Source organism: Apodemus sylvaticus, chromosome 5 (genome assembly GCF_947179515.1).
Source record: "Apodemus sylvaticus chromosome 5, mApoSyl1.1, whole genome shotgun sequence".
Classification (NCBI taxonomy): Eukaryota; Metazoa; Chordata; class Mammalia; order Rodentia; family Muridae; genus Apodemus; species Apodemus sylvaticus.
In genome coordinates this window covers 21,425,558-21,451,785 of record NC_067476.1, presented here as the reverse complement: position 1 = coordinate 21,451,785, position 26,228 = coordinate 21,425,558, and the positions used below count along the sequence as shown (strand labels likewise).

The window sequence follows — 26,228 nt, the reverse complement described above, 5'->3', positions numbered from 1 at the left end:
TGGCTTTTTACAGAAGCCCCACATTGACTCCTATAGTAGCTCTACCAGTTTACATTTCCACCCAAAATTAATATGGGTTACTCGTTCCCAACACTCTTACCACTATTTGTTGTCATTTGATTTTTAAGTGACAGTTACCATGACTACATGTGATGGAGTGAAAAGATTCTAATAATTTGAATATTTAAATATATCCATTATCCATTTGTCTTTCTGTATCTGGAACGCATCTCTGGAACTACAGCCCAACTTCATCCAGAATTCCTTCATTTTTACTGTGCACTCTTTCTATATCTGGAACGCGTCCAGGATTGGGGAGATATTTAGTTGTCATGTCTGCTTGCTGAGATAGCTTCTATAACTTTTGTGTTTGTTTGAGTTTTCTTTCTTTCTCTTTCTTTCTTTCTTTCTTTCTTTCTTTCTTTCTTTCTTTCTTTCTTTCTTTCTTTCTTTCTTTCTTTCTTTCTTTCTTTCTTTTTCTTTCATTCTTTCTTCCTTCCTTCCTTTCTTCCCTCTTTCCTCCCTCCCTGTCTGTCTCTCTCATTTTCTTTATTTCATTTTTATATTTTATTTATTTACATTTCTAATGCTGTCTTCCTTCATGGTCTCTCCTCTGCAAATGCCCCATCCTATTCTCCCTCCTCTTTGGCTCTAGAAGGGTGCTCCCCCACCCACTCAGCCACTCCTTCCCCAACTCTTTAGCATCCCCTTAGGCTGGGGCATCAAGCTTCCACAGAGCTAAGGGCCTCCTTCCCATTGTTATCAGACAAGGCAATCCTCTGAAGCACTTTTTATTTTTTTCTTTATTTATTTTATTGCTTTTGTTATTTTCAATTATCATGAATCAGATAGTTTCCTTGATTTTTAACCCAGTGTTACTGACATATAGAAAGACTACTGGTTTTATTTTAACTTAATATTGCTGCATAACTGAATTTGTTAATTAGTTCTAGAAGGATTTTGTTGTGGATTCAAGGGTTTTTAATATGTCATTTTTATCATGTGATAACATGTATACTCTGACTTCTTTTCCTATTTGAGTCAATTTGATTTTTGCCTGTGTTTATTGCTCTAGCAAAAAATATCAAGTATTATATTGAATAGGACATATGTGCCATTTTTATGATATTGACAACATATCATTTAAAGTAGAATGTATATAATTTTTATTCTATCAGTATTTTAATACACCATTTCCTCCTTTATTTTTGTGTAGATTTAAATTCATTACAAATATTCTCAATGTATACACAAGTGGTGCTCTGCAGTGAGAGAGAGAATTAAAAGCACTTTCTTATGGAATAGTTTCACTAAAAGTATGTCCAGATTTGAATTTTCTACTTACTCTCACTGCATTCTAAATTGTCTTCTATCCCTTACCTGTCTGGTGCATTTGTCCTTTACTGAGTGCTGCTTTCTGAATCTGTCTGTTTTCTGTCCTTGTCTCTATCTAAAAGATGTTGCTATTTTGTATAACAGAAAATAACACATGGGAAAAGAGGATACTGTGCAGAATTCTCTAACAGGATTTTGCTAGGGATAAAGCTTTCCTGAGTCCAGCTGATCTAGATAACACACGGTAACGCAAACATCACTACAAAAAGAACCATCAGCTTATATCCATGCTTATTCTCTTTTTACCTTTATATTTTTCTTCCTTTGTTTTTATTAATTTATCTTCTCATATATTATACTCTTACTCCATTTTCTCTTCCCTTCTTACAGCCTCACCTCCTTCATCTCTTCTACCTCCTTCATGACAATCTACTCCTCCATTTCTTTTCAGAAAAGACCTGGCCTTCCAGGGAGAGCAGCCAAACATGGCATATCAAGTTGCTAAAGTAATAGGCACCTCTCCTTGTATAAAGGGTGGGTGGATGAGGGAACTCAAAAGGAGGACAAAAGATCAAAAAGAAGGCAAAATTGTCAGAAACAGTTTTCATTTCTCTCCATTAAGAGTCCCATAAAAATACCAAGCCAGAAAACTATAGCATATAGAGGAAGGACCTAGGTTACACTCATGCAAACTCCCTGATTTTGGTTCAGTCTCAGTGTTCCGTATGTATCCAGGTTTATTGATTCTTTGGGTTTTCTTGTGGTGTCCTTTACACCTGTGGCTACTACAATCCTTCTTGCTCCGTTCATCAGGAGCCACTGAACTTGCAATGTTTCTAATGATAGTAATGGTGAATATTTGCCTTATAAGATTGTTTTCAACCTATGTACTGTTTTCAGAATGTATTATCATATAAAACATTTACCCATTGCATTATTCTGGGATACGGTTTAGAAGAACAGATGTTTTAGGATTATGCCTACATATTAGGTAGGTTATACAACTTGTTTCATGGGAAATCCAAAGTAGGTACCGTTGTCTGTTACATTGTTCTTATAAAAGCAGGTGAAACAACCAGGCAAAGTACAGAGTAGGATATCAGCTTCAAGCCTCAACTGATCATATTTTCTATTATTAAATCTGACTAAGATTCACAAGTTTAGAAATATTTATCTCATAAAAACTGTATATAAAGGAGAGTACAGAATCATAGAAGAAATGGGGATAGAGAAGGTTTATTTGAGGGGACAACAGAATATATAGCTAAGAGTGCAAATTTCTACTACACTATTGTACAAGACAGTGACTGTAGATATGCAATTTTTGTGCCATATGTCTCAAACAAAAATTTGGCTATGTTTTTCATGGAATGCTAAGTATATTTTAGAAAGTAGGTAACCATACATGTTTACCCTCATTTTACAATGAATACTCTCTCACACACAAACACACACACACACACACACATATTAGTTAAAAATAAATTAAATTAGTTAAAAGTAAATAGAAATCTTCATTATATTCAATTAAATGATGATTCTTGTAATTATAATAATATATGGAAGTTATTCCTATTCTAAGCCAAAAGGAAGGAAACAAAAAAGCATAATTGAATTTGGGTTTTAATCTCTATTTGAAACAGAAATAGCAATGTTCTAATATTTTTAAAATGAAGAAGAATTCATGCATTATGTTTATTTTGTTACTATACAATATTATATTTTCTTTTAAGTGAAAGCAATAGAACCACAGTATTCTGAATATTTTTATAAAGCTAATCGACCAGTATAAAAGGTCATGTGCAAACATGTTCAGATAACCATCTGAAACAATCAGTGCATAATATGAGAATGTATTGCTGCTTATACAAAGTAGTTTTCTTGAATTAGATAACATTTAATTAATAGGATCATAAAAAACACTGTTAAAATAAACCAAATAGCTCTCCATGATTAATAACCTTATGTTTTGTCTTTCTGATTTCATTGTTTCTCTGCCTACTGTCTAATAACATAATATCTGAATAAACCTTTCTCTGCCTCCTTCCGAGATATTGTTTCTGATATAAACTTTGAGATGAATTCAACATAGGCAAAGCTGGACAAATACTCGCATTTATAGTCTGATTTTCAAGATTAGTTGTTCCAGGGTCTATTGTATATGGAAAGTTTGTCTTGATATGGTGTTATTTCAGGTAATATCAGAACCTTAAACTTGTTTTTCTAAATATGAGTCATCAAAAATTATAAGATGTACCCTTTACACAGGGACTGGAAATTATCTGAATGAAAGGCATAAAATGTAGAAAAATTGAGGTCAATAATATGACATTTTCTCAAATAATTCTCATTAATTAAAAAATTCATTTAAATTCTAGGAGTATGCATTTTATAATATCAGTTACTGGGGTTATATTTTCTTTTGTTCATTAATTTTGATCCTGGCCTGATATTTGAATGTTAATGTCTAATTTATCTTCCATGTTCAAAATAAGTCTATAAAATAAATGTAAATTAGTTGCAATACTGCTATTATCTCACCACTCATCAATTAAGCATGATTAAAAATTTGACAGTTCTCAGGAATGTTCCATTTGGAAAATAATAAACTTATATGAAATAAAGAGTCATAATTCTTATAGATGGCAGATTGGTACATATGGTCACAAGGTCAAACTTACTCATCTATTCACTACAGTTAGTGCTTCATGGTACTTTGTCTAAATATATCAACTTTCCAAGAAGACATCCAAATAGAACATAAAATTTGCCATACAATATTGATCATCTTTATAAATAAATCAGATTTCAGTGGAACTCTTGAAAGATGGGGAATATCTTTGAAAGCTTAGAATTCCCAGAAGGCATTTCAATAACAAGATGATAAAGATGTATTAAAGTTTTATATATTATTTTACTACTGATGATGAGCTACGTGAGGAAATTAAGACTATGCTGCTGTTGATGACCTACCTCTGGTTAAGGAGTGACAAGCAGATGGTGGCCTGCCTGGAAAGTAAACAGAGAAAATGTTTCTCAGGTATGGTTCTTTGGTGGGTATGCAGATTCTACAGTGACTAGTCCTGTATATCTGTATCTTATTTGGGCTCAGTGGGTTATAGTTGAGAGGTGGGGGGGGGGGGTTAGGATAGAGGCTGCAAGTAAAACTATCAGAGTGGGTAGTTGGGAACATATATGATCTAAATACATTCTCTTATTAATTAATTAATTAATTTTTACTCTCCATATTTTATTACCCCCACCCCTGTACAACCTCTGACTGTTCCACATCCCAGACCCACCCCCTGTCTTCGCATGGATGTCCCCACGCCCATCCTACCTGAACTCCCTGGGGCCTCCAGTCTCTTGAGGGTTAGGTGCATCACCCCAGAATGAACATAGAGCCTGCAGATCTCTACTGTATGCATGTTGGGGGACTCATGCCACCTGGTGTATGTTGCCTGTTTAGTGGTCCAGTATATAAGAAACCTTGAGGGTCCAGATTAATTGAGACTGCTGGTCCTCCTACAGGATTGCCCTTTCTCTTCAGCTTTTTCCAGTCTTCGCTAATTCAACAACAAAGGTCAGCCACTTCTATCCATTGGTTGGATGCAAACATCTCCATCTGACTCAGCTGCTTGTTGGGTCTTCTATAGTACAGCCATGCTAGGACCCAGTCTGTGAGCACTCCATAGCCTCAGTATAGTGTCAGGCCTTGCAGTCTCCCCTTGAGCTGGATCTCACTTTGAACCTGTTGCTGGTCCTTCTTTTCTTCAGTCTCCTCTCCATTTCCATCCCAGTATTTCTTTCAGACAGGAACAATTATGGGTCAGAGTTGTGAATATGGGATGCTCTCCCATCTCTGTCATTTCATACCCTGTCCTCCTGCTGAAGGTGGGCTCTGTAAGTTCCTTGTCCCTACTGTCAGGCATTTCATCTAAGATCCTCCCTTTGAGTCCTGTGAGTCTCTCACCTGCCAGATCTCTGGGGCATTCTGAAGGGTCTCCCAACCTCCTAACTCCTGAGGTTTCCTGTTTCTATTCTTTCTCAGACCTTTTCTCTCACCCAGTACCAGATCAGGTTCCCCTCCCCACTTTCCATCCCAGGTCCCTCCCTCCCTCTCCACTTATGATTGCTTTCTCCTTCCTGCCAAGTGGGACTGAGCTGTCCTCCCTTGGGCAATTCAGCTTGTTGACATTTTTGAGTTCTATGGACTGTGACTTGGGTACTCTGTACTATTTTTTCTTGGCTAGCATCCATTTATTAGTGAGTACATACCATGCATGTCCTTTTGGGGTCTGAGTAACCTCACTCAGGAAGATATTTTCTAGTTCCATCCATTTGCCTGCAAAACTCAGGATATCCTTGCTCTTAATCCTTGAATTCATTGTGTAAATGAACCACGTTTTCTGTATCCATTCTCCTGATGTGGGACATATGGACAGTTTATAGCTTCTGCCTATCACAAATAAGACCGCTATAAACATGGTGGAATGTGTACTCCTGTGGCATGGTGGGATATCCGTTGTGCATATTCTCAAGAGTGGTATAACTGGGTCTTCAGGTAGAACTCTTTTTAATTTTCTGAGGAACCTCCAGACTGATTCCCAGAGTGGTTGTACCAGCTAGAAATCCCACAGCAAGGGAATTCTACTCCCCTTTCTCCACATCTTTCCAACATATGTCATTACCTGAGGTTTTCATCTTAGCCATTCTGATTAGTGTAAGGTAGAATCTCGGGATCACTTTGATTTGCATTTCTCTAATCATGAAGAACATTGAACATTTCTATTTTATTTTTATTTTATTTTCTACTTCTTTCTTTACATTTGATTTACATCATTTACAAATGATTTCAAATCATTTCCCCATTCCAGGTTCCCACCTTCCTATAAGTCCCATAAGCCTTCTTCCCTCCATCCTTTCCCCCAATCAACTCCCTCCCACTTTTCTGTCCTGGTAACCCCCTCATTGCTGCATCAAACTTTTCCATGACCAGGGCCCTCTCCTTCCTTCTTCTTGAGAATCATTTGATATGTTAATTGTGTCTTGGGTATTCCAAGCTTCTGGGCTAATATCTACTTATCAGTGACTGCATTCCATATGTGTGCCTTTGTGATTGGGTTACCTCACTTAGGATGATGTTTTCCAGTTCCAACAATTTGTCTAAGAATTTCATGAATTCATTGTTTTTAATTGCTGAGTAGTATTCCATTGTGTAAATAAACCACATTTTCTGTATCCATTTCTCCATTAAGGGACATCTGGGTTCTTTCCAGTTTCTGGCTATTATAAATAAGGCTGCTATGAACATAGTGGAGAATGTGTCCTTATTGCATGCCAGGAAATCTTCTGGGTATATGCCCAGGAGAGATATAGCAGAGTCCTCTGGACGTGTCATGCCCAGTTTTCTGAGGAATCGCCAGACTGATTTCCAGAGTGGTTGTACCAGCTTGCAATGCCACCAGCAGTGGAGGAGTGTTTCTCTTTCTCCACATCCTTGCTAACACTTGCTGTCTCCTGAGGTTTTAATGTTAGCCATTCTGACTGGTGTGAAGTGAAATCTCAGGGTTGTTTTGATTTGCATTTCCCTAATGACTAATGATGTTGAACATTTCTTAAGATGCTTCTCAGCCATTCAAAAATCTTCAGGTGAAAATTCTTTGTTTAGCTCTGTACCCCATTTTTAATAGGGTTATTTGGGTCTCTGTAGTTTAACTTCTTGAGTTCTTTGTATTTTTGGATATTAGTCCTCTGTTGGATGTAGGTTGGTGAAGATCTTTTCCAAATTTTTTGGTTGCCATTTTGTCCTTTTGACAGTGTCCTTTGCCTTACAGAAACTTTGTAATTTTATGAGGTCCCATTTATCAATTCTTGATCTTAGAGCATAAGCTATTGGTGTTCTGTTCAGGAAATTTTATCCTGTGCCTATTTCCTCAAGGGTCTTCCCCACTTTCTTTTCTATTAGTTTCAGTATGTCTGGTTTTATGTGGAGGTCTTTGATCCACTTGGAGTTAAGCTTAGTACAAGGATATAAGAATGGATCGATTTGCATTCTTCTGCATACTGACCTCCAGTTGAGCTAGCAACATTTCTTGAAAAGGCTATCTTTTTTCCACTGGATGGTTCAAGGCCCATACCTATACATAGTAAAAGCAATATACAGCAAACTGGTAATCAATATTAAACTAAATGGAGAGAAACTTGAAGCAATCCCACTAAAATCAGCAACTAGATAAGGCTGCTCCCCTCTCTCCATATCTTTTCAATATAGTACTTGAAGTTCTAGCTAGAGCAATTAGACAACATAAGGAGGTCAAAGGGATACAAATTGGAAAGGAAGAAGTCAAACTATCACTATTCGCAGATGATATGATAGCATACTTAAGTGACTCAAAAAAACTCCACCAAAGAACATGTACAGCTAATAAAAACTTCAGCAAAGTGGCTGGATATAAAATTAGCTCAAGCAAATATATAGCCTTCCTATACTCAAAGGATAAGCAGGCTGTGAAAGAAATTAGGGAAATGACACCCTTCACAATAACCACAAACAATATGAAGTATCTTGGTGTGACTCTAACCAAACAAGTGAAAGATCTGTATGAGAAGAACTTCAGGTCTCTAAAGAAAGAAATTGAAGAAGACCTCAGAAAATGGAAAAATCTTCCATGCTCGTGGATTAGCAGGATTAATATAGTAAAAATGGCCATCTTGCCAAAAGCAATATACAGATTAAAAGCAATCCCCATCAAAATCCCAACTTATTTCTTCATAGAGTTTGAAAGAGCAATTCTCAAATTCATCTGGAATAACAAAAACCCAAGATAGCTAAAACTGTTCTCAACAGAAAAAGAACTTCTGGGGGAATCAGTATCCTGGATCTCAAGCAGTACTCCAGAGCAATAGTGCTAAAAACTGCATGGTATTGGTACAGTGACAGGCAGGCAGATCAATGGAATAGAATTGAAGACCCAGAAATGAACCTACACACCTATGGTCACTTGATCTTCGACAAAGGACTTTGAACATTTCTTTAGGTGTTTCTCATACATTTGGGATTTCTCAGTTGTGAAATCTCAGTTTAGTTCTATACCACATTTTTTGATTGTGTTATTTGGTTTTTTTTGTTTGTTTGTTTGGTTTTTTTTTTTTTTTTTGGTGATTAGTTTCTTGAGTGCTTTATATATTTTGAATATTAGCTCTCTACTGGATGTGGGTTAAGTGAAGATTTTTTTCCCAATCTGTAGATTGCCGATCTTTGCCTTACAGATGCTTTCCAGTTTCATGAGGTTCCATTATCAATTCCTGATTTTAGAGCAGAAGCCATCACAGTTCTGTTTATAAAATGTCCCCCTGTGCCAATGAGTTCATGGCTCTTTCCCACTTTCTCTTGTAATAGTTTCAGTGTATCAGGTTTTATGTTGAGGTCTTTGATCTACTTGAAATTGAGCTTTGTGCAAGATGACAAATATGGGTCTCTTTTCATTTTTCTAAATACAGATAGCCAGTTAAACAAGCACCATTTAGTGAAGATGCTTTGTATTTTCCATTGTATATTTTCAGTTTCTTTGTCAAAGTTCAAGTGTCCATAAGTGTGTGGTTTTATTATGAGTTCTTCAGAAAACCAACAGCCAATATCAAATTAAATGGAGACATACTTGAAGCAATCCCACTGAAATCTAGGACAAGGATGTCCACTCTCCCCATATCTAGTGAATATGGTACTCAGAGTGCTAGCTAGAACAATAAGACAACAAAGAGAGATCAAGCAGATACAAAGTGGCAAAGAAAAAATAAAGGTATCACTATTTGCAGATGATATTTGTATACATAATTGACCCCACAATTTCTACCATATAACTTCTCCAGCTCATAAGCAACTTCAGCAGAGTAGCCAAATATAAAATTATATCAAATAAATCAGTAGTCTTCCTTTATGCAAAGGATAAACAGGCTAGAAAGAAATTAGGGAAACAACACACTTCACAATAACTACAAAATATAAAATATCTTCTGGTAACTCTAAGCAAACAAGTGAAAGACCTGTATGACAATAATTTCAAGTCTTTCAAGAAAGAAATTGAAGAAGATCTCAGAAAATGGAGAGATCACCCATGCTCATGGGATTGGCAGAATTAACATAGTAAAAGTGGCCATCTTTCCAAAGGCAATCTATAGATTCAATTCAATCTCTCTCCAAATCCCAACACAATTCTTCAAAGACATGAAAAAAGCAATTCTCAAATTTATCTGAAAAGTGAAAAAAGAAACCCTGAATAGTGAAAACAATTCTAATCAATAAAAGAACTTCAGCAGGAATCACCATCCCTAACTTCAAACTTTACTACAAAGCAATAGTGATAAAAAACTGCATGGTACTGGTACAGAGACAGAAACGTTGATCAATGGAACAGAATTGAAAATCAAAATGCATTTGATACATGTTAAAAATTCTTTTTTAAAAAATTTATTTTTAAAATTTATTTACATTTTAATAGTTATCCCCTTACCCCGGTTTTCCACCTTTCCAGAAATCCCTTTCTGATCTCTCCTCCCCCTGATTCTATGAAGGTATCCTTCCACAAACCCACCACCTCCTGCCTTCTCCCCTTCTCTTCCCTTATGCTGGGGCATCTATCAATCCTTCATAGGACCAAGAGCCTCTCCTCCCATTGATGCCTGACAAGGCCATCCTCTGCTGCAAATGCAGTTGGAGCCATGTGTACTTCTTGCTTGGTGACTTAGTTCCTGTGAGCTCTGCGGGGGGGGGGGGGGTCGGGTTGGTTGATACTGCTGCTCTTCCTATGGTGCTGTAAACTTTTTCAGCTCCTCTAGTCCTTTCTCTAACTCCTCTATTGGGGACCCTGCACTCAATGCAATTTTTGGCTACAAGCATTCAACTCTGTATTTTTAAGGCTCTGACAGAGCCTCTCAGGAGACATCTCTATCAGGATCCTTTCACTAAACCTTTCTTAGCATCCACAATAGTATTCGAGTTTGGGCACTGAACCTGGGATGAATCCCCAGGTGGGACAGTCTCTATATAGCCTTGCCTTCAGTCTCAGCTCTGCACTTTGTCCCTATATTTGCTCCTGTGAGTATTTTGTCCATTTTCTAAGAAGGAGCAAAGTGCCTTCACTGTGGTCTTCTTTCTTCTTGAGCTTCATGTAGTCTGTAAGTTGTATCTTGGGTATTCAGAATTTTGGGGATAATATCCACTTATCTGTGAGTGTATACCAAGTGTGCTCTTTTATGTTTGGGTTATCTCACTCAGGATGATATCTAAAGAGTAACATATATAATATGTATACATATATATTTTATGAGAATCTATGTGAGGAGTCTTGTGATATCTGTAACTACATAATTAATACCATGGTTAAACATTCTTATTGGTGTAACAGTAGCATGAGTGTTATAAAGTCCTGATCCATAAACAGAAACCCATGCATGGAACTATAATTCTGGTTAAGAATCTTTTGTTGTGATCTTCTAGGCCCCAGGCATGTCCTTCTTCCTCTTCCTTCTCTAAATGGATGCAGTATGAAATTGCCTTCTATATACCTTTATTTCTACCTATAGATTAGTGCAGATCTCAGGACTCCTTATCACAGATCAACAACTGGTCTGAAGCCAAGGAATATGTTGCCAGCTAAAAATGAAATACCTGTACTAGATCCCTTTCAAAATCTCTGGAACTATTGTAGAAAAGGGGTTAAAATGATTGGAAAGGGCAGAGTCTTGGAGGACTAGAGTGATATGGTGTCTTCTTAATGTTACAAGACTGCTGTACTCATGAAATAATAGCAGCTGTGTTTGTGTACCAACGGATGTGCATAAAGTATAGTCAGTCAATATTTTAGCACAGAACAGTGAAAGAGTCAGAAGTTGACCCTCAGCACACAGAAATTTAGTTTTATATATTAATTATTTAGCATAATTAATGTATGTGACTGTTTTTATCTGGATGTATACATATGCATATATATATCTTGTATCCTCAGAACTGAAGAGTGTTTAGGTTCCCAGGAACTGAAGTTACAGGGGGTTGTAAACTGTCTTATCTGTGCTGAGAGCCAAACCTTCATCCTCTACAAGAGCAAGAAGTAACCTTAATCTCAAAGCTACTTCTGCTTCCACAAAGTCTGTTTTCCTCCGTGAGGACTGTGGTTGGTTGATGATGCTTTGTGTGTGGCTCTGCACTCATGAGCTCCTGAAACCTTATTGAAAACAAGAAGAATGTAAGTTCAGGGGAAGAGATACGAAGATGGATTTGAGAGGACATAAGGGAAGAAGTAGAGAATAAATATGCTCAAATAACATTGCACCAAATACTTTAAAAATAATAGAGTCTGGATAGATGGCTCAGTGGTTAAGAGTACTGAATGCTCTTCCAAAGGTCCTGAGTTCAATTCCCAGCAACCACATGGTGGCTTACAAACATCTGTAATGGGATTCATTGCCCCCTTCTTCTGTGTCTGAAGGCAGCTATAGTGAACTCATTTACATAAAGTAAATAAATAATTATTTTTAAAAAAGCTTTAAAAATTATAAAGTACTATATTTTTTAAAAAAGTTAAAATTAACCAAAAATCAGGCACATTTAGGGTGGTAAGACCCCAGATGAGACATTGCATCAGATTCTATAATTATTGCAAAATCCAATTTTCTAATAAAAAACTTTTACTACCGTTTACTGCACAGCATTTCATATTATGACTGAGAGCGTACAAGACTTCTTTGGTAGGAAACATCTGTTGCTATTACTCTATTACTCTAGTGAAATATGTAACAAACATTATTTTATGAGATAATTTCTTTTGCTCAATAATAATAATATGTGAAATTATATGACATTTTTGTAGCCATCTGTATAAATATTTCATTAGTTTAAAAGCAATTAACAAAAGGTCTGTTCCTGTCCACACAGGAAATACAAGGCATACATTACATAGAACAATGTCTTCTGGAAAGCAAAACTGTGCCTTTAGCATGATTATTGAAGTTGGTTGGCAGCATACAGATAAGCCAGGCATAGGGCATTTGGAAAACATGAAAGGAACTCTTTTCTATGTAAAATCATTTTAAATTAGAAGGTTATTAACAAAATATTTGAAAATGTCACCAATAATATACCATGATTTAAAATACATTTCATAAGATATTTTCTTCCACAAGTAATTATTGACTCCTTAGAGAGCATGGCAGTTTACTGAGAATTGAACTTGCAAACATTTCTCAGGTTTCCTATTGTAATATATTACAAACTGACAAAGAAATCTAATTAAACCAAAAGCAGATCAAAAGGCAACTGACTCCCCTCTATAACTTAATTTTTTCTAATGCTAATCAATCCATCAGACAAGAGCCAAAATGATCTTTTTAAAGTGAGGTATCATTAGATTACCCACATTCTACTGCCTGAACGTCTTTCATCATCTTTTATGTTTTTTATCCTGAAGCTGTCAGTGTCTGATAATGAATACTCCCATTGTTACAGACAGTCTTGTTCACTCCTGTTTGCAGTGCATATTAACTTCTGTTGTTCTCTGGTCCTTTAACTCCCCATCTGTGAGGGTTTGCATCCTGCTCTCTCCTGTAAGCTGCTCACTGCTTCACATATATCTTCATTTTTCTTCCGATCAGTTTGTAGATGTAACCTGTGCTGAAATTTCCACACCATATATTCTAATCAATTCTAACCTGTTTTCATTTTTGACAATTCCAAAGTAAGATTATTAGCTATTTCTTTTTTTATCTTATTCTCATACACAATTTATTTCATGAAAATGGGTATTGATGTTGTATTTAAATTCTGGTGTATGAAGTGAATCTCCCTATCCTTGCTGAGAATAGCACAGTGCCTGATATATAGTAGACATTATTAGAGAAATACTGACTTAATGAAACAATGAAAAATCACTTGTCATGCAATGGATTTAAGACTTCAGGCCTAAGTCCTTAAGGAAGAACCACTTGACAGGAAATGTCTATAAGGCTATGATTATCTATTGCTAAACCCTTTTGTATATTATGTCTATAATAAACATTTTATACAAATCCCATTCTTTTCCCTGGATTAGGGCACACATCTTCATAAGAGTCACTTCATAAACAAATACTAACATAAGTTAATTCATGGATATTTGGAACTACTGCCAGATAATACTCGGTAACACTGCATACAACCTTATGAAAGTTAACTTAGATTATTAGTGTGCTGTATAAATCTTTAAATAGGGTGAGCTAATTTTTTTTTTTACAAAATAAGCTCTTTAACAATCAATATATATTTAGAATACAAGAAAGCAATCAAAATTAATAAAAGAAACATTAATAGACAGTGGCAGTCATTGGTACTAAGTTTAATTATATCATACAGGACTGTACTTTCAAGGACCATTTGTAACTAGAGAAGTTTCTCTGACTGTCACATTGAACACCTGAAACTACAAGGAGGAGATGTAACGTTCTCTCCTGAGCATGAAGCTGGCTCTTAGTGTTGCTCTTTGCAACTGCTGCTTGCCAATGATGATAGTTCTCGATAGTTTTTGAGGGTTGAGAGGGAGAAGATGTAGTCTGAGTGGGTTCTTAAAAAATAATTATATCATATAAATTTGACTTATAACAAAGAACCCAAGAAATTCTGTATTTAAAAAAATTTTATATTTTAAGACATATGTTACTAACAGAATAAGACACAATCTTTTTGATTATTGTGATCTTTAATCAAGTATTTATTTCCAACAAGCCAAAGTAACACAGATGAGCTCAGCTAAAGTGGAGCATGAAAACTGATGTGAGTAGGTGAATATACATGTATGCATAATGACCAAGTTAATATCATTGTAGCTATACATTGATTTTTTTAGATTATCTTTTTTATCATCTATATATTTTTTATTCATTTCTGTCTTCATTGGAACATTTTAACAGCTTTCACTATACAGCATCCTTCCCCCTTTCATTTAATCTATTTTAAGTATTTTATTCTTATTTTTCCAATATTCTTTTTTTATTCGATGTATTTTTTTTTACATATCAAATGATTTCCCCTTTTCTGGGTCCCCACTCCCAGCAAGTCACATAAGCCCTCTTCCCTCCCCCTGTTCCTCCATCTACTCCTTCCCACTCCCCTGTTCTGGAATTCCCCTATACTGTTGCAATGAGTCTTTCCAGAACCAGGGGCCACTCCTCTGTTCTTTTTGGACATCATTTAATATGTGTATTATGTCTTGGGTATTCCAAGTTTCTAGCTTAATATCCACTTGTCAGTGAGTGCATACTGTGATTGATCTTTTGAGACTGAGTTACCTCACTTAGTATGATGTTCTCCAGCTCCATCCATTTGTCTACGAATTTCATGAATTCATTGTTTCTAATGGCTGAATAGTACTCCATTGTGTAAATATACCAAATGCTATCACATTTGAAAAACCTATGAAATCTTTTGATTACCACTAAGAAAAAAAATACAAGGAAAAAAATCTTAGAGTATACTTTAATTGAAAATTTTAACCCAAAACTTACATCTATCTCTATTGACAATAATATTTTAATGTATGTATGTTTGCATGTATGCATATGTATATGTATGTGTATATACACACATATACACACACATGCACATGCACACACATATGCACACAAAAGAAAGAGAATTTGCAATTATGCATAGACTGACATTACATGAGGATTTGTCTACAGGATAATTTATCTGAAGGCACTGCTCTCATTCAGGTAAAGAACTGGGTTTGCATCAGTGTCCTCATATAGCCCTAACAGACTGAAGATTCAGATTTGGAATTCCTTCCTATCCCATGATAATCCCTTTTTACAGTTTTCAAAACTGCTTCTTTTACCTTTTCTATTCTTCCTTTGTAAAAGCTGCAGATTCTTTGGCTGACAAGGCTGAAATTTAAAGATATCTTTGAGAGAACAGCACAGTAAGTGCTTACACTTATGTGTATGCTTATATATACATAGAGCTATTTATTGAAGAGTGAGAGTATTCCAGTTTTCTAGGTAAAAAAAAAGAATTGTGAGTGAGAGATGGTGTATCCACATGTATTAATTAGTTTTATGGTTAATATTAGTAAGTATACTGATTTTGTCATGACTTTTACCCACGTACGGCAATGATGCTACAGTGGTGAGTCCATTATGAAATAAGCATTAGTGGGAGGGAGTGAAGTCCTGAAGGTCCCAGCTTATTGAACTGGAAAAATAATATCACACAAATTAAATAAACTGTGGGCAGATAATAGAAATGTTCATGTGGTGTTATTTCAGAAGGCATAGAAAATATGTAAGCTGTGAATCGTGTTGGGGCCTAGAAATAGTTTACTATATATTTGCTATTTTGAAATGGCATAATCCTTAGAAGAAAAGACAGAGGTACACTTTGGGTCTGGAATTGGGTTGCTATCTACAGGCTTGAGATATGGCCCACAGCTTTGCAGTATTGATTGTGGAACCTTATTGAAACCTGACTTGGGGAAATAAACCCTCATAAATGGATAAAAATGATCTAGTAGAAATGATGTAGACCTTGTAGACATGTTTTAAGTGCATGATAGTAATTATTGTGAGAACAAACAAAACCATTTCTCCCTAACCCTGTTATAGAAATAGTTCAGTTGCCTGAGAACAATTGTTACAAAAAGTGATAAAATAGCCCACAAGCCTGTGTATAGCTTCTAGCTTCCTGTTTCAACTTGTGACCTCTACCTGCCTTCATGACTCATGACTAGGTCTTTCCCAATGTTAAAGACACTGTCCCTGTCCCTTGAACTTCTAGGCTTCTGAGCTAAGTAAACTTCTTTCTTTGGAAAGCATGATTCAGAGAAAGGTATTTGGGGGTCATAGAACACAAAGCACTTCACCAGCAGGAGTGTTTGAAGGAGCATTTTAATAACAGGTAGGTTCAGAACTTTAGGAGTCCATAGTGTGATTTTCAATTGGATTTTTTATCTAGTCAGCAACAAGGTTTCTTATAGAGAAACCTTTATGAATATATTTTCTCTTAATGGTGACATTATAAAATTAATATTGTCAAAACATGTCACTGAATCATCCAAGTTCTTACTACAAAAAATGTTGCTAAAATGTCAGGGAATACTCCACCGAAATGTTTTTCATTTTATTATTATGTATAAAATGACATGTACTTTTGTTATTTTTATTAATTAATTTATTTACTTTACATTCTGACTGCAGCTTCCCCTCCACTTTTACTCCCCATACCCTGGTTTTCATACCCCATCTGCCTCCATCCATTGTTCCTCCTCAAAAAAGCAGAGGTCTCCCAAGGATATCCAACTAGGTTTGGCATATCAAGTTGCAGAAGACTGGGTGCATCTTCTCCTATCAAGGCTAGACAAAACAGCCCAGTTAGCAAAAGGATTTAAAGGCAGGTAGCAGAGTTAGAGACAGCCGGTGCTTCTACTGTTAGGAGTACTATAGGAAGATCCAACTGCATGTCTGCTACATATGTGCAGAGGACATAGGTCTATCAAACGCATGCATACTACTCTATGTTCAGAAAGCAGTATGACTACAACCACTTTACATGGGATCTATGTTCTGAACTCAGGTCCTTCTTTTGAATGAGACTAAATTCCCTTTAGGCAATGGGCAAATGTGAAGTAGTCATGGAAGTAAATGCAGGAATTTTGGACTAAAATATTTTACTGCATTTATACTCACTCTGACTATAAAGAGGAGCTTGCACTACCAGGGGTCAATAAGCCAGGTTTTTGTGGGAAGAAAGAGTCACTCCTTTGTGTTTAGCACTTGATCTGATTGATATGTCTATTGTTCTATTTTTCTGAAGTTCTATGTCATTATCTCAAGAGATGCTACAGACATGTTAACCTAAGTGCTTATTTGCTTTCAACTTTTGGAATATTAAGTTTTCAGGACAACAATTTGAAATGCTTCACCTCATGACTAATTTTTAATACTTCATCCTTAGCTTGCTATATTGTTAAAAATATTGCTACATCCTGATTTCAGACAACAATACAAATCAACTTAAGGAAAATAGTAGTAGGTGAATGATTACTTTCATCAGAAATAAACTGATTTTATGATACACTAGGGTATTGTTACTGTTTTCTATTTATCTAAAAAAGTAAATTAAATGTCATAGTAGCTTCTGGAACTGAGTTCATCTTATTAAAACTTAGAAATATATTAAATTAAATCTGAGTTATATGAGCACTGAACTCAAGTATGTTTTTATATAGACAAGGAACTATTTTTTCATTGCAAAAGATAATAGCTTATATTAAGCTTCAAATTATTTTTCATGTAACTCCCTATTGTTTTTCAGAAAAATTAACAGGTTACTGCATAGATAATTTGACATGCATCTCATGTCTCAAGAGAAAAAGTCAAAACTCTTTAACCTACTGGAGGAAGTATTTGATTTATTTTTGAAAAAATTGACACTGTATTGTGTTAAAATTTCATTTTATATTGACTTTTCTAGTTGCAATAATTACCATTTCAATGTGTGCTATATTATCAGAATGCAAACAGTGAAGAATTTATTTCACTGGACTTAGAATATATCAAGTGTAAAGAGAGACCACACATATATCTGATCCAATTAAACGTTTTCAAAATTAAGTTTATATACACTTAAAATTAAAAAAAAATACTTGTAGAAAAATAGCAGTTTCTCAACAAAGATTAATTATATCAAGTTTAAATAGCTTACTGTATTTTGAACTTTTAATACTAATGGATCTCCATTTTTATTTTGTTTATTCATTCATTCATTCATTGCTTGTTCATGCAAACATTGAAATTTTGACTAAAAATGGAGGTTTACATGGATTATTCATGCACCTACTTCCTACTCTCCAGAAGATTAAATGGGATTTTCTAGGGAGAAAAGCAAAAGAATGTACTGAGGTATGAAGCAGATAATAAAGCTCTGCCACAGGTGTTCACACAGATATGTTACACGTCAATTGCAGCTGAATTACATACTAACAAAGGGGGAGGTCTTAGAGTCATGACAACAAGGCTTCACTTGCCTCCAACAGTTTAAAACCCAGTAAAGCAGCATTTTCAATGAAGAAGAGACCGGAACTTGCTGAGAGATGTATGAACTGCTCCTCAGCCACAACAGTAAAAATAGGAGATACTGACGTGTATGCCCAGAAGTCCCCAATACACATTTCCTATATGGAAGTGTATCATGTGTTTACCCCTGGAAACCAAGACCTCCCTCCCCTTTCTTTGTACTGCTTCAGAAGAACTGACTGAAAACTACGGTGATAAAGCATTTTCTGGAAAACCTGGCATGCCCATGAATGAAGATACAAATAAAAATTACATATCACTATAGTTAAAGGCTTAACTGGTTACTACCACTAGCCTGTTTTTTAAAACCAATTTTGAGGGTTTTTTTTCTATTTTTAAATTTAATGAAAATTAATGAAAATGTAGTCATTTTGAAATTTTAAGCTAAATAAAATTGGAAAAGCAGAAAAGAAATGAGAAATCATGGAAGAAACAGTTAGTAGATTAGAATACATTTTTTAATACTGTTCTAATGTTAAAGAGCACTGATGGTTGCTACCTTGAAATAAAAATTCTGATTTTTCTTAAACAAAGAATACTTGAAAAAATTAAAACGTATCTGACAAAGTAAAATTACAGCTAGCAAATAGATCTATCATAATCACAAAGACAATCCAATAAAAGGGACAAGAAAACAAAGGCACCAGGCATTAATTTAAGGTTTATCTGAATTTGAGGTGAGCCAAATAGAATAGAAAACCTTAAAAGAATATTTTAAGAAAATGTTCTACAAATACAGGAATTACTTTGTAGATTGAGAGGATATGTAACAATTGATATGAATAATAAAAACTAGATTGTGTTCAATCACCTTTTATATCATCAATAATATTATCCATAAAAGAATATCTGAGTCTGGTTTGCTATTGTTATTGCAAAAATATATTACATTGCAAAAATATATTACTATAACTGGGGGACTTAAAATAATACAAAGTATTCATTTTAAAGCTCTGGAGTTAAGATGTTTGAAATGTGTATTAATGGGATAAAGTAAAACATTAAGTATTGCTATTGTGTTTTAGTGTGACTCCCCATTACCATCAATGGAGCACAGGACCAACTTAGAATGAAACCTCCAAATGCGGTAAAACAGTATCCATCAATATAGAGAAACTACTAATAGCAAATAGTAAATTGTTAATCATTTATTTATTCATAATACAGTTAATAAAAAAGTATTTATTGGACACATGTTATGTACCAGATAATGATATTGAGGCAGAATGGTAATAATCAAATTATTGGATTTAGATGGAAGATTAAACAATAGGGAAGAAATGGTGTAATAGTCAGAATAATACATGATAGGTTCAAAAGTAAAGGAAAATGAAAGGGTCTTAAGATTTAGTTGTAAATAACAATAATTTGAGTTAAAAGTAATTGAATGAGAATTTGTGACTGCCTAGTTATGATCAGAAATGTAGGCATAAAATTGCTAGGACAAAGATATGTAAAAAGAAATAATTTCTGACCTTACATCAATACTTCAAAGGGGAGGAAAATTGTATGAGGATGACAATTATTTGAAGCTGAATATAAAATAAAAAATAATTGACTAGACACTAAAATTTTCTACAACTGTATTTGGTAAGCTAGAGGAAGGTGCCAATAATTAAAGATTTAATTGATCATCATGAAAAGTACAGTAATAAGGTAATGCTAAACAGTACAGGAATAATGGAGGTTTAAATACTGAAGGTCAAGCTAATAAGAACATAACACAATAACATAAAGAAATACTAATTTAAGTCTCAACAAAGTGATGGAGTAAACTTGTGATAAACAAGGACAGCACTAGAAATGCTAAAGAGAATGGGGAAAGACCATGAGGCCTCACCGCTACATAAAGAACTATAGTCAAATAAGGAAAACCTTGGGATGGGTTGATAGTCATCCTCATGAAAGAGTACACTAATTGTTAAGCTCCTGCCAAATTCTCAGGCCTGAATACATATATACATAGGTACATACATACATACATACATACATACATACATAGGTACATACATTCATATGCACGTACATATGTACATACATATGGGTAATATTCTCCAGACTGAACAGGTTATACTTAGGAATATGCATGTATGTGACATATGCATATAACAATTGATGAAAAGAAGGTCATATAGTTGACTGAGAATAAGTAGAGATAAATGGGAGATTTGGAGATTGCAAAGGGAAGAAGGAAATGATATAATCATATAATTAAGTTTTAATCTCAAAATATATAATAAATTAATAAATAATTAAAGTATCACATAATAATATGATAATGCCAAGCATTATGGCATACGTGAGATCAGATGTTTCCTGAAGAAGGAACAACTACAGATGGAACAAGGAGAAAATATCTTTAGGATAAATAATGACCTGTTTTCAGTGTTTGGGTGAAACTATTGGTTCCCTGGAGTTCCTGGAGAGCAGGCTTAGCATCCATCCAGGAGGCCCAGCACAAAAAGAGTGATGGGAAATGGAGAGAGCTGAAGACTCACAATGTGTGTATTCAGAATGTTTCCAATAATCCCAGCAAAGACATATATAGGAGTTTCCATGGTAACTGTCTAGTTTGTAGTTAGTTGCCTTGCTTTAGTGTAGTTGACCTTTTCCACTATATCAGCAAATTCCATATAGAGAAATGCTGACTTTATTGCTTCTGTTGCTTAAGAAGGAGTGTTAGTCTTTTGCATTAAGATGTCTGTATATTTAAAAAATGTGTTGTTGGGATCCAAGGTAACATGTCATGGAATAAGACACAGAAAAACTTATAAGAAAAGGAAGAGAGAAAAAGGGGAGTCAAAAATAAAGACTGCGCTAGGTCAATGCCTAAACCTTTGTGCCCATATTTTCAAATTGGATGTAAATCAAAACCAAAGACCTAAAAGCTCAGTAGAATATAAGAACAAAGTACATAAAATGAAGTTATATGGATTTTATAACTAAATAAATTAGTAATCAGAAATAAAAAATGCTTGTAATATACATTATGTATTACACACAGACATATATACATATATGCCAATAATGGAGAGATAATGGAAACCTTAACAGTAATTCCAAAGAAGTTCAAAACAGAAAAACTGTGAGATCAGTGAATACATGAGAAACAGACAGTGCCAGAACTTAGATGTAAGCTTAAAATGTTCTTAAATTTAAACTTGGTAAGGGTCAAAGCCAGAAGGAGGGATACATTTTCTAAGTATTATGCCTGACAGAAAAAAAAAATCTCTTTAGTGATGGTGCCACTTTTCACTGTCAGAGGACTGAAGATTTCCCAGAACTTTGCCCAACATCTGTGACACAACTCATGAACAGCTGAGCACCAATAGGAACTGACTTCCAAATAAATACTGCCTAGAAGTGAGAATAGTTACATACTGAGAAATACGGGCATTCTGGATCACAAAAGTTATTCAGTTAAGGCTGGAAAAATATAGTAGGCAAGACTACATCCAGACTAATATACTGCTCTTTTCAATTTACAGACATCCATCTTTAATATAGGTTGCCCCTAAAGTCAATCAGAGAGGAATCTCTGATGTTCTCTGAGCTTATTTTTGTTTTTCTCCCTCCGATTCATGTTTCTTATTTCCTTTTTGTCTTTTTACCATATATTTTACATTTTTAGTAATATGTTTTAGATTAGAAATAGTCCATAATGGTTAGAACAGCTCATTTCTCAGCCTTCTGAATTTGGGGACTTCCAACATGTCTACCTTCATCTCTTTATTCACACTTTATATTCTATCTTCTGCCAAAACATTCACATTGTGTATGATACTTACCTAATTTTATTTTCCATCATGTCTTTTTATCATCTTCATAATCGTCATCTTTACCTGCCTTATTTTCCTCTCCACTCAGAACCATGGTCACTAGCACATTATGCTCACTGTCCTATCAGTTCTTATTTACTTTTTTTCTGTCCCTCAAAAATTAACTGCTATCCTGTCTTAATACTTGACATATTCATTGATGGTGATTGTTTTTGCAGAGAGTTATCTACTCTTAAGAGAGTACAGGTGATTGGCCCTGATGATCCCTACATTAGAATATCAAAAGAAAATTGCACTTCGACCCCATGAAAATCTAGTAACTCTTGCACATTGTAAACATTGCCACTGAAAAATAAATAAAGGTCTTTGTAATAGGAATACAAGTCACTCAAACCTTGATGTGCTGGCACAGTAAAAACAAGGAAACATGAATCTTCTTAGCATTTCAAATTCTACAATGATGACCATCAATGAAAATCAAATATACAAAATTCCAGATAATGAATTCAAGAGACTAATTGTGAGTTCTAAGTATGGACAAAAAGCAAAAACGGGAAGACAGTGAAAAGTTCTTATTTTTAAGAGAATAAAAATAAACAGCAGGATAAAATAAGGAAGTTGAAACAATTTGCCAAGTAGCATTCAATAAGGAGACAGTACATGTGATGCTTTGAATGAGAATGCTACCCTAGTAAATAAGGTTGGGAAAAATTGGGAGGTGAGGACTTGTTGGAGGAGGTGTGTTGTTGAGTGTGGGCTTTGAAGTTTTGAGTGCCTATACCATTCTTAGCTCTCTTTCTGCCTCATTATTGTGTCTCAGGATGTAAGTACTCAGCTATTGCTCCAGCACCATGTCTTCATGCTGACTGTCATGTTCTCCACCATAATAGCCACTGACTGATGCTAATCTTATGGAACTGTGACACCAAATTAAATGCTTTTTCTTTAATTAATTGCCTTGGTCATGATATTTCTCCATTGCAATAGAAAAGTTAAGACTGTGTGATAGAGGAAAATACATTCCAATAATGGGGATTAAAATACAGTAAGTCAACTCAAAACCTCCATAGAACATCTCATTAATAGACTTTGTCAAGTGGGGGAGCAAGATGTAAAGACAGGATAGGAATCAGAGAGAAAGAAGGCACCTAGAGAGATGGTTCAGAGAATAAGTGCACTGGGTGTTCTTGCAGGGAACTTGGGTTACATTCCCAGTGCTCATATAGTGGCGCACAGCCACCTGTAACTCCTGTTTTGGGGATCTGATTCACTCTTCTGAACTTTACAGGGATCAAGTGTGTATAAGATGAACAGAAACACAAGCAGGTAAAAGATTCATACAATAAAAATAAAGACATTTAAAAAGGAATAAAACAGATACATTTATGAGGAAGTATGAAATGAATATTCAGTATCTATGAGGCACTGTGAAAGGACCAAGTCTATTGTGAATCAAGGATGCAGAATATGGAGAATATTTTTAAGCTGAAGGTATAGAAAATATTTCTTATAAAATCACGGCCTTTCCCATATCTAAGTAAAGAGATACTCATTTAGATACAGGAGACATTTAGGGAAATTTCTCAGCACAAACTTCAAATCAAGCGTGAGTCAGAATACTTCAGTTGCTCTAGAAGCTCAGAACTCAGAGTCCAGCTCACTTTAATCATGAGGATACTTTGAACATCTCAAGTTTTGTATAAACAAACCTAACTCATAATGACTCCTTATTTGCATATCTGTTAGTAAATCTTCTCACTTCTCAGTTAAAAATTATCCTTGAGGTTTTTTTTTTTTTTTTTATCATCACTTTCTGTTATCTTTTCTTACCTTTTATAAATAGCTTCTGGAGCTATTATAGGCAATGTGAAATAGGAGTGACTGACTGAAAGTTCTACAAATCTAAGAAGTGCTGACTGCCTAACCCTTTCTGTGCTGGCATTCTTCAAAGAAATGTTCAGCTTTCTAACTTTTTAAATTCTTACCTCACTTTACTGTCCTTTCCTTGGTGGGTCAGAAATAAAATTATGATAATGAAATTGCTGCAGTCTCTCCTTATAGACATCACCTGAAGTAGTGAAGAAGGAGATAAAACCTTTTAGAATATTTGCAAGCTAGGTATATAGTAATCCTGCATTTAGATCAGGGTCACTGCATACATTAAAAACAGTTTTGCATTTATAAGAACTTTATGGAAGTATTAAAGTGGCTTTTAGCGTATTGACAATAGCAATACTCTGTGTTCCAAAGGCCTCATCTCCAAAAGATTTATGTGTTCTTTCCCCACCCTCATGTGGCATAAAGGGAAGAAACTTTTAGGCTAAGACTTGAAATTATTGAACATTTATAAAAAGTATTGATATAATCAGCAAACAATACTGCCTGGAACTTCTGATGTTGGACTTGTAATAAAATAGTGTACTAGAAGCAGGGCAGTGGTAGCACAAGCCTTTTATCCCAGCACTTGGCAGGCAGAGACAGGCAGATTACTGAGTTCGAGGCCAGCCTGGTCTACATACAGAGTGAATTCCAGGACTGCCAGGGCTACACAAAGAAACCCTGTCTTGTAAAAACAAACAAACAATAAAACAAACAAACAAAAAACAAAAAGAAGTGTACTAGTTTACAGATAATAAGAAAGAGACTTAATGGCTCTGTCTTGCATCATGAACATTGTACTAAAGTAGCTTCAAATTAATATAGATAGTTGTTGGGTTAAATATCTACTGGCATTACAAAACAGTTAAGTTAGGTGATAAAAACAGAAAATGAATTTTTAGAAGTTTTGTATTCAAACATTTTATGCCCTTTAACCATGAATACCTTCAAGAAAAGAATATTTGAGAACAAATATTAATTTAACCACTTTTATAGTGAAATCAGGTCAGGTTCAGTTGTACTAGTTACTCAGATAGTTAAAACATGCTTGGCTTCTGTAACCCAGGCAATTTTTTCTGCTTTGTTTATTATTTCTGATGGGTCTACTGTGAAATATTAAGATGCTTATGTCTTATTAGAATTTTGTTGTCTAAAGAGGTATGTTAGTGCTTACCAGAGAAATGATAAAATTCTGGTAATTTTATGGTAAATGGTAAAATATGCTTTTGCATTTTGAGCTCTGGAATTGTTCATCTGTCCCTTGACATAAAGTTCTACTTGGTATAAAAATATTGAGTCCCAAGATGTGGATCCAATTTTCCTAACTTGCTCCCTGACTCCTAATTCCTAAGGCAAATGAAAGATTTCTCTTACACATTCTGCCTGAATTTCCATCTTTCTTCCTTTCACATACTAGTTGTAGCTTTTCTCTGTCCCTAAGCAAAGTTAGGGAAAATAACTTGTTAGAGAACTCCATGAGTAAAAGAGTCAAACAAACCTTAATCTGGATATTACGAATGATCTAACAGATCTAACTGATCTTTGAATGTAACTTGCCTCTCTTGGAAAGTTACATATATATAGATATCCATTGTAGGCACTTGAAATAAGTGTACCATTTAATAAGATAGTTCTCTAATAATATGTGAAATTTACAGTAACTAAATCAAAGGCTAATTTCATGATGACTGAAAGCAAACGATAAGAAAATATTTTCCACATTCCGAGTAAATCAATTAAAGTGTTTGGTTTTGTTTGCCTCATTTACTTTGTTTATTCTTCATGAAATGCCTTTGCTTAATCAAATGTATCATTATGTTATTTCTGCAGTTCTTCTTTTAGGAATCCATCTCCTTTACTCAGTGTGGCAAAACCTTTTAATTATAAGTCACTCATACTCACTTCTTTGATGATTTCTTTTTAGATAGATTATAACCATTTCAGAGCAAATTAAGAATTCATATTATAGAGATAATAGCCAGTAAAACATTTAAAAATAAGATATCCCATGCTTAAAGAAAAGCACACACATGATCTAATTTTTTTGACAGTAATCTGAAAGATGGACAATGACAAACGCAGTAATATCTACTTTATAGGAATATATCAAGGATAAATGGGAACAGTAGAAATTTA

General features: G+C 34.8%; 1 protein-coding gene and 1 non-coding gene across 2 annotated transcripts in view; both read left to right on the top strand.

The window, feature by feature from the left end:
• Positions 1 to 26,228, top strand: part of Lrp1b (LDL receptor related protein 1B) — a 1,719,438-nt gene that overhangs the window by 422,966 nt on the left and 1,270,244 nt on the right. The window lies entirely within an intron of this gene.
• LOC127686620 (small nucleolar RNA U3) lies at positions 13,719 to 13,926 on the top strand. The gene has a single exon (XR_007978205.1). It is a non-coding gene; the product is annotated as a small nucleolar RNA U3 (small nucleolar RNA).